Source organism: Phaseolus vulgaris, chromosome 1 (assembly GCF_051622355.1).
Source record: "Phaseolus vulgaris cultivar YP4 chromosome 1, ASM5162235v1, whole genome shotgun sequence".
Classification (NCBI taxonomy): Eukaryota; Viridiplantae; Streptophyta; class Magnoliopsida; order Fabales; family Fabaceae; genus Phaseolus; species Phaseolus vulgaris.
This window is the reverse complement of record NC_143498.1, coordinates 15,339,869-15,349,939: the sequence shown is the minus strand read 5'-3', so window position 1 is coordinate 15,349,939 and position 10,071 is coordinate 15,339,869.

Genomic DNA, 10,071 nt, shown 5'->3' with positions numbered 1-10,071 from the left:
TCGGGATCGATCCCGGGCATGTCCGAAGTGGACCATGCAAACGCGTCCAGATGCCGCTCAATCACCTTGGCGATCTGGTCCTGGAGCTCAACCTCCAGGGATCTTCCCAGCTTGAAGATCTTTCCCCCGATTTCTCTCTCGAGCCACTGCTCGACGGGTTTTGGTCTGGTTTCTCTGGCGATCACCGCCCTGGCGATTCCCAGTTCTCTCGCTTCCTCAGGGCGATTCCTTGCCTCTTCCTCCTCCAGACCAGCATTTCTCTCCCCCAGCTCTGCGTCCACCATCTCCACGTCCCTTCCGGCGATCTCTTCTGTTACCGTCGATCGGGGCTTCACACTGGGAGGCGGGGTGGTTGTGACGTAACTTACCGATCTCTTGTTTTTCAGGCTATTCTCATAGCACTTCTTTGCTTCCTTCTGATCGGATTTGATGGTGATGACCACCCCCTCCATGGACGGCAACTTCACCTTCATGTGCCGGGTTGATGGTATGGCACCTATCCTGTTGAGCGTGGGTCTTCCCAACAGGATGTTGTACGCTAAAGGAGCGTTTACAACCAGATACTTGATTTTTTCCGTTCTTGAACCCGCCACGTCTGTAAACGTTGTCCTTAACTCTATGTACCCCCTGACCTCCACTTGGTCACCAGCGAACCCATACAAACACCCTCCATAGGGCCTCAGCTGGTCAAGGGGCAGCTCCAACTGCGTGAAAGTCGGCCAGAACATCACATCTGCCGAGCTTCCCTGGTCCACCAGCACCCTGTGGACCTTTCTTCCTGCTGTTATCAACGAAATTACTGTGGGATCGTTGTCATGAGGCACAACATCCCGGAGATCTTGCTTGGTGAATGTAATATCCACTTCTGGCGAGTGGTCTTCAAACATATCCACCGTCATCACAGACCTCGCGTACTTCTTCCTCTGTGATGCGGTGCATCCACCACCTGAGAAACCCCCTGCAATGGTGTGGATTTCTCCATGCGTGGGCATCTTGTGCTGCTGAGCTTCAGCACCTGCTGGTTGGGAGCTCGACGCACCCCCCGTCCTTCTGTCCAGCAAATAATCATTTAGGAACCCACTCTTTACCAGATCGTCGAGCTGGTATCCTAATGCTAAACATGAGTCCACTGTATGGCCAAAGCCTTGGTGAAACTCACACCAGGCGTCTGGCTTTGGTCCTAGCACCTTGTCGCCCACCTTTTCTGGCGCCTTCAACCTAGCGGATATGTTGGGAATGGCGATCAGATCCGCCAATCCCATGGCAAACTTGTGCTTAGGCGGGCGATTGTATTCCTGGCGTGCTGGTTGCTGGCGTCCTTGGCCCCTACCCTTGTTCTTCCTTGGATCATAAGGATGGCGAGTCCTCTGATCCCTCCTGGCCGCCGCTGTCTCCAGCACCCTCTGCGGCTGGATCCTGATCTGGGCGCGTGGCCTAGCGGGAGCCACGCTTCCTTTCTTCTCGGCGACTTCGCTCTCGTCGGCGATGTGGGCCACCGCAAGTCGCCTAACCTCAGCAAACGTGGCGGGGTGCACCCTGATCAACGCCTCGCAGAATGGTCCCGGCAACACGCCCTTCTTGAATGCATAGACCAGCATTTCTTCATCTTTGGCCGGCGATCTGACCATCTGCGCCCCAAAGCGATTCAGGTAGTCTCTGAGGGACTCTCCCTGATATTGCCTTATATCAAACAAATCATAAGACACCCTGGGCGGTGCCTTATTCACAATGTACTGCTCGACGAAAATCTTCGAGAACTGTTGTAAACTGGTTATGTGACCGTTAGGCAGGCTCACAAACCATTCCAGCACTGTTTCCTAGAGCGTGCTCACGAACATCTTGCAATACACGGCGTCTGATCTGCCTGACAGCATCATCTGCGTATGGAACGTGGTGAGATGAGCCTCAGGATCCTCCACGCCGGTGAAAACAGCCTTAACCGGAACCACACTCGCAGGAATAGGCGTGTCAGTAATCGCCTGAACAAAAGGCATAAGAAAAACACGAGGTGGCGACGACGGCGCAACCTCTTCAGCAGAAGAACGCCCTTGCTGCTCCTGAAGAGCTTGACGCAGCTCCTCAGTCACCTTGCTAAGCTCCTCATTCCTGGCGCGAGAGGCGACGAGGTCCTCATGCATTCTCGCCTGTTCTATGCGCGAGGCTTCCACAGTTGCCTGCAACGAACGCATCATCTCCGCCATCTGCGCCATGGTCATGGCGGCGACGCCTTCAGCAGCGACGGGCGCTACCGGACTTGAACGATTGCTTCTCATTTTTCTCATGAAACTTAGCGACTCACAGAATGCAGCGAACAACACCTACTTCAGCTACGATCGATTCAGCGATCAATCGGAAAAACTGCGCGTAACTCTGCAAAACTCAAGAACACCGCGAACCTTCAAAGAAACCTGCAACTCCACCAGAAACCAAACGAGCGAGGGAACTCAAATTCCACCGAACAGATCGCACGTAAACAGCATAAAGCTTCACTTCACCGAACAAAAATCCAAACGAACGGTGGAAAATGCGAAAACGCCGAACAAATCTCAAGCGAACAGCAAACTACGGTTGCACCAGCACACAACCACACAGAAAATCACGAAAACCTCAAAGAACTCACGCTGTGGATGGGAACAGGTTTTACACGGCCCCACGGTGGGCGCCTGATGATCCTGCCTGTTGACCAGAGCGTTGGAACCTGCCTCGTCAAAGGATCGACTCGTGCACCGCTTCGAACCTCCGTCCTTCTTCGAGATCCACCTCAAGAACCTGCAAAAGAACAGAGCGGCGCCGCTGCGGCCGATCGCACTCCAACGCCCAAGTCAGTGACCGAACCACCAAATACTAAGAGCAAGAACACTCAGGAAATCTCAAGGAACCGTGCAATGTTCTCTCTCACAGTAAGCTCTAGAACTCGCAAGCGTAAAGAGTGTAATCTGAACGTGCGTACCTCAGAAAGTTCGTTGAGAACTCTTATATACCTGGTCACTTTCTCTCTCCTGGCAGTTACAGACCTGGACACAAGGCTCGCATCCAGTCGTACACGTGCCATCATCTGGAGCCTCCTTGACTTGGGCGCTGCTTCTGACTCTCTTTTTGGCTAAGTTATTTATGCATGGTACTGCCCAGTGCATACTTAACATGGGAGTGCGATCTCTACTGGAACTGGCGAGTTAGGGTGCTCTCGTACACCTTCCCTGTGGTCTCGCCGGCCGCCTTCATAATCTGCACCACTTTCATCTCTGGTTATGTGCTTGCTCTGGCGATCTCCAATCGCTTGGTCGCCTGAGTTTACATCTGGCGACTTCACCTTCTACTGGGCGATCGCCTGGTATGCTTAATGATCGGAACACGCAAACTTAATCACTGGCGACTTCACGAGCCCCCCGACTTCCTCCCCTTCTGTCAACCTGGCGCCTTGTCAACACGCCTACACTGTAGCTTGGTGCCACGTCATCACTTCCGACTACCACGACGGTACACCTAGGTTATAAAACCTTAGATTGTAAATGAAAGAAGTATTAAACGTATCATTTTAACACATGAAATTGTTTTTCAAAGATATCATAAGTGCTTCAATCAATTAATAGACCTTAGATTGTAAAAGAAGTACTAAACGTATCAAAATACAATAATTTGAACACATAAAATGGTTTTCCAAAGGTATCATAAGTGTTTGAATCAATCAATAGACCTTACATTGTAAAAAATATGACAACACAATTTCGACACATGAAATTGTTTTTCAAGGATATTCATTCATAAGTGTTTCAATCAATTAATAGACTAAGATTGTAAAAGAGATATTAAACATATCAAAACATAATTTTAACACATGAAATTGGTTCTCAAAGATATTCATTCATAAGTGTTTTCAATCAATTAATAGCGAAAAGAACAAGTTGCAAACATTTAGTCGAGTAATAATACGCTTGTTTTCAATAGTTAAGATGCTTTTAAACTATTATCATACAGAACATTCACTTTCTCATAGTTTCCTAGGTTATAAAACCTTAGATTGTAAATGAAAGAAGTATTAAACGTATCATTTTAACACATGAAATTGTTTTTCAAAGATATCATAAGTGTTTCAATCAATTAATAGACCTTAGATTGTAAAAGAAGTATTAAACGTATCAAAATACAATCATTTGAACACATGAAATGGTTTTCCAAAGGTATCATAAGTGTTTGAATCAATCAATAGACCTTACATTGTAAAAAATATGAAAACACAATTTCGACACATGAAATTGTTTTTCAAGGATATTCATTCATAAGTGTTTCAATCAAATAATAGACTAAGATTGTAAAAGAGATATTAAACATATCAAAACACAATTTTAACACATGAAATTGGTTCTCAAAGATATTCATTCATAAGTGTTTTCAATCAATTAATAGCGAAAAGAACAAGTTGCAAACATTTAGTTGAGTAATAATACGCTTGTTTTCAATAGTTAAGATGCTTTTAAACTATTATTATACAGAACATTCACTTTCTCATAGTTTCCTAGGTTATAAAACCTTAGATTGTAAATAAAAGAAGTATTAAACGTATGATTTTAACACATGAAGTTGTTTTTCAAAGATATCATAAGTGCTTCAATCAATTAATAGACCTTAGATTTGTAAAAGAAGTATTAAACGTATCAAAATACAATCATTTGAACACATGAAATGGTTTTCCAAAGGTATCATAAGTGTTTGAATCAATCAATAGACCTTACATTGTAAAAAATATGAAAACACAATTTCGACACATGAAATTGTTTTTCAAGGATATTCATTCATAAGTGTTTCAATCAATTAATAGACTAAGATTGTAAAAGAGATATTAAACATATCAAAACACAATTTTAACACATGAAATTGGTTCTCAAAGATATTCATTCATAAGTGTTTTCAATCAATTAATAGCGAAAAGAACAAGTTGCAAACATTTAGTTGAGTAATAATACGCTTGTTTTCAATAGTTAAGATGCTTTTAAACTATTATCATACAGAACGTTCACTTTCTCATAGTTTCCTAGGTTATAAAACCTTAGATTGTAACTGAAAGAAGTATTAAACGTATAATTTTAACACATGAAATTGTTTTTCAAAGATATAATAAGTGCTTGAATCAATTAATAGACCTTAGATTGTAAAAGAAGTATTAAACGTATCAAAATACAATAATTTGAACACATGAAATGGTTTTCCAAAGGTATCATAAGTGTTTGAATCAATCAATAGACCTTAGATTGTAAAAAATATGAAAACACAATTTCGACACTTGAAATTGTTTTTCAAGGATATTCATTCATAAGTGTTTCAATCAATTAATAGACTAAGATTGTAAAAGAGATATTAAACATATAAAAACACAATTTTAACACATGAAATTGGTTCTCAAAGATATTCATTCATAAGTGTTTTCAATCAATTAATAGCGAAAAGAACAAGTTGCAAACATTTAGTTGAGTAATAATACGCTTGTTTTCAATAGTTAAGATGCTTTTAAACTATTATTATACAGAACATTCACTTTCTCATAGTTTCCTAGGTTATAAAACCTTAGATTGTAAACGAAAGAAGTATTAAACGTATCATTTTAACACATGAAATTGTTTTTCAAAGATATCATAAGTGCTTCAATCAATTAATAGACCTTAGATTGTAAAAGAAGTATTAAACGTATCAAAATACAATAATTTGAACACATGAAATGGTTTTCCAAAGGTATCATAAGTGTTTGAATGAATCAATAGACCTTACATTGTAAAAAATATGAAAACACAATTTCGACACATGAACTTGTTTTTCAAGGATATTCATTAATAAGTGTTGCAATCAATTAATAGACTAAGATTGTAAAAGAGATATTAAACATATCAAAACACAATTTTAACACATGAAATTGGTTTTCAAAGATATTCATTCATAAGTGTTTTCAATCAATTAATAGCGAAAAGAACAAGTTGCAAACATTTAGTTGAGTAATAATACGCTTGTTTTCAATAGTTAACATGCTTTAAAACTATTATTATACAGAACATTCATTTTCTCATAGTTTCCTAGGTTATAAAACCTTAGATTGTAAATGAAAGAAGTATTAAACGTAGCATTTTAACACATGAAATTGTTTTTCAAAGATATCATAAGTCCTTCAATCAATTAATAGACCTTAGATTGTAATAGAAGTGTTAAACGTATCAAAATACAATAATTTGAACACATGAAATGGTTTTCCAAAGGTATCAGAAGTGTTTGAATCAATCAATAGACCTTACATGGTAAAAAATATGAAAACACAATTTCGACATATGAAATTGTTTTTCAAGGATATTCATTCATAAGTGTTTCAATCAATTAACAGACTAAGATTGGAAAAAAGATATTAAACATATCAAAACACAATTTTAACACATGAAATTGGTTTTCGAAGATATTCGTTCATAAGTGTTTTCAATCAATTAATAGCGAAAAGAACAAGTTGCAAAAATTTAGTTGAGTAATAATACGCTTGTTTTCAATAGTTAAGATGCTTTTAAACTATTATTATACAAAACATTCACTTTCTCATAGTTTCCTAGGTTATAAAACCTTAGATTGTAAATGAAAGAAGTATTAAAAGTATCATTTTAACACATGAAATTGTTTTTCAAAGATATCATAAGTTCTTCAATCAATTAATAGACCTTAGATTGTAAAAGAAGTGTTAAACGTATCAAAATACAATAATTTGAACACATGAAATGGTTTTCCAAAGGTATCATAAGTGTTTGAATCATTCAATAGACCTTACATTGTAAAAAATATGAAAACACAATTTCGACACATGAAATTGTTTTTCAAGGATATTCATTCATAAGTGTTTCAATCAATTAATAGACTAAGATTGTAAAAGAGATATTAAACATATCAAAACACAATTTTAACACATGAAATTGGTTCTCAAAGATATTCATTCATAAGTGTTTGCAATAAATTAATAGCGAAAAGAACAAGTTGCAAACATTTAGTTGAGTAATAATACGCTTGTTTTCAACAGTTAAGATGCTTTTAAACAATTATTATACAGAACATTCACTTTCTCATAGTTTCCTAGGTTATAAAACCTTAGATTGTAAATGCAAGAAGTATTAAACGTATCATTTTAACACATGAAATTGTTTTTCAAAGATATCATAAGTGCTTCAATCAATTAATAGACCTTAGATTGTAAAAGAAGTGTTAAACGTATCAAAATACAATAATTTGAACACATGAAATGGTTTTCCAAAGGTATCATAAGTGTTTGAATCATTCAATAGACCTTCCATTGAAAAAAATATGAAAACACAATTTCGACACATGAAATTGTTTTTCAAGGATATTCATTCATAAGTGTTTCAATCAATTAATAGACTAAGATTGTAAAATAGATATTAAACATATCAAAACACAATTTTAACACATGTAATTGGTTCTCAAAGATATTCATTCATAAGTGTTTTCAATCAATTAATAGCGAAAAGAACAAGTTGCAAACATTTAGTTGAGTAATAATACGCTTGTTTTCAACAGTTAAGATGCTTTTAAACAATTATTATACACAACATTCACTTTCTCATAGTTTCCTAGGTTACAAAACCTTAGATTGTAAATGAAAGAAGTATTAAACGTATCATTTTAACACATGAAATTGTTTTTCAAAGATATCATAAGTGCTTCAATCAATTAATAGACCTTAGATTGTAAAAGAAGTATTAAACGTATCAAAATACAATAATTTGAACACATGAAATGGTTTTCCAAAGGTATCATAAGTGTTTGAATCATTCAATAGACCTTACATTGAAAAAAATATGAAAACACAATTTCGACACATGAAATTGTTTTTCAAGGATATTTATTCATAAGTGTTTCAATCAATTAATAGACTAAGATTGTAAAAGAGATATTAAACATATCAAAACACAATTTTAACACATGAAATTGGTTTTCAAAGATATTCATTCATAAGTGTTTTCAATCAATTAATAGCGAAAAGAACAAGTTGCAAACATTTAGTTGAGTAATAATACGCTTGTTTTCAATAGTTAAGATGCTTTTAAACTATTATTATACAAAACATTCACTTTCTCATAGTTTCCTAGGTTATAAAACCTTAGATTGTAAATGAAAGAAGTATTAAACGTATCATTTTAACACATGAAATTGTTTTTCAAAGATATCATAAGTGCTTGAATCAATTAATAGACCTTAGATTGTAAAAGAAGTATTAAACGTATCAAAATACAATAATTTGAACACATGAAATGGTTTTCCAAAGGTATCAGAAGTGTTTGAATCAATCAATAGACCTTACATTGTAAAAAATATGAAAACACAATTTCGACACATGATATTGTTTTTCAAGGAAATTCATTCATAAGTGTTTCAATCAATTAATAGACTAAGATTGTAAAAGAGATATTAAACATATCAAAACACAATTTTAACACATGAAATTGGTTTTCAAAGATATTCATTCATAAGTGTTTTCACTCAATTAATAGCGAAAAGAACAAGTTGCAAACATTTAGTTAAGTAATAATACGCTTGTTTTCAATAGTTAAGATGCTTTTAAACTATTATTATACAGAACATTCACTTTCTCATAGTTTCCTAGGTTATAAAACCTTAGATTGTAAATGAAAGAGGTATTAAACGTATCATTTTAACACATGAAATTGTTTTTCAAAGATATCATAAGTGCTTCAATCAATTAATAGACCTTAGATTGTAAAAGAAGTATTAAACGTATCAAAATACAATAATTTGAACACATGAAATGGTTTTCCAAAGGTATCATAAGTGTTTGAATCAATCAATGGACCTTAGATTGTAAAAAATATGAAAACACAATTTCGACACATGAAATTGTTTTTCAAGGATATTCATTCATAAGTGCTTCAATCAATTAATAGACCTTAGATTGTAAAAGAAGTATTAAACGTATCAAAATACAATAATTTGAACACATGAAATGGTTTTTCAAAGGTATCATAAGTGTTTGAATCAATCAATAGACCTTAGATTGTAAAAGAAGTATTAAACGTATCAAAATACAATAATTTGAACACATGAAATGGTTTTCCAAAGGTATCATAAGTGTTTGAATCAATCAATAGACCTTAGATTGTAAAAAATATGAAAACACAATTTCGACACATGAAATTGTTTTTCAAGGATATTCATTCATAAGTGTTTCAATCAATTAATAGACTAAGATTGTAAAAGAGATGTTAAACATATCAAAACACAATTTTAACACATGAAATTGGTTTTCAAAGATATTCATTCATAAGTGTTTTCAATCAATTAATAGCGAAAAGAACAAGTTGCAAACATTTAGTTGAGTAATAATACGCTTGTTTTCAATAGTTAAGATGCTTTTAAACTATTATTATACAGAACATTCACTTTCTCATAGTTTCCTAGGTTATAAAACCTTAGATTGTAAATGAAAGAGGTATTAAACGTATCATTTTAACACATGAAATTGTTTTTCAAAGATATCATAAGTGCTTCAATCAATTAATAGACCTTAGATTGTAAAAGAAGTATTAAACGTATCAAAATACAATAATTTGAACACATGAAATGGTTTTTCAAAGGTATCATAAGTGTTTGAATCAATCAATAGACCTTAGATTGTAAAAAATATGAAAACACAATTTCGACACATGAAATTGTTTTTCAAGGATATTCATTCATAAGTGTTTCAATCAATTAATAGACTAAGATTGTAAAAGAGATATTAAACATATCAAAACACAATTTTAAGACATGAAATTGGTTTTCAAAGATATTTATTCATAAGTGTTTTCAATCAATTAATAGCGAAAAGAACAAGTTGCAAACATTTAGTTGAGTAATAATACGCTTGTTTCCAATAGTTAAGATGCTTTTAAACTATTATGATACAGAACATTCACTTTCTCATAGTTTCCTAGGTTATAAAACCTTAGATTGTAAATGAAAGAAGTATTAAACGTATCATTTTAACACATGAAATTGTTTTTCAAAGATATCATAAGTGCTTGAATCAATTAATAGACC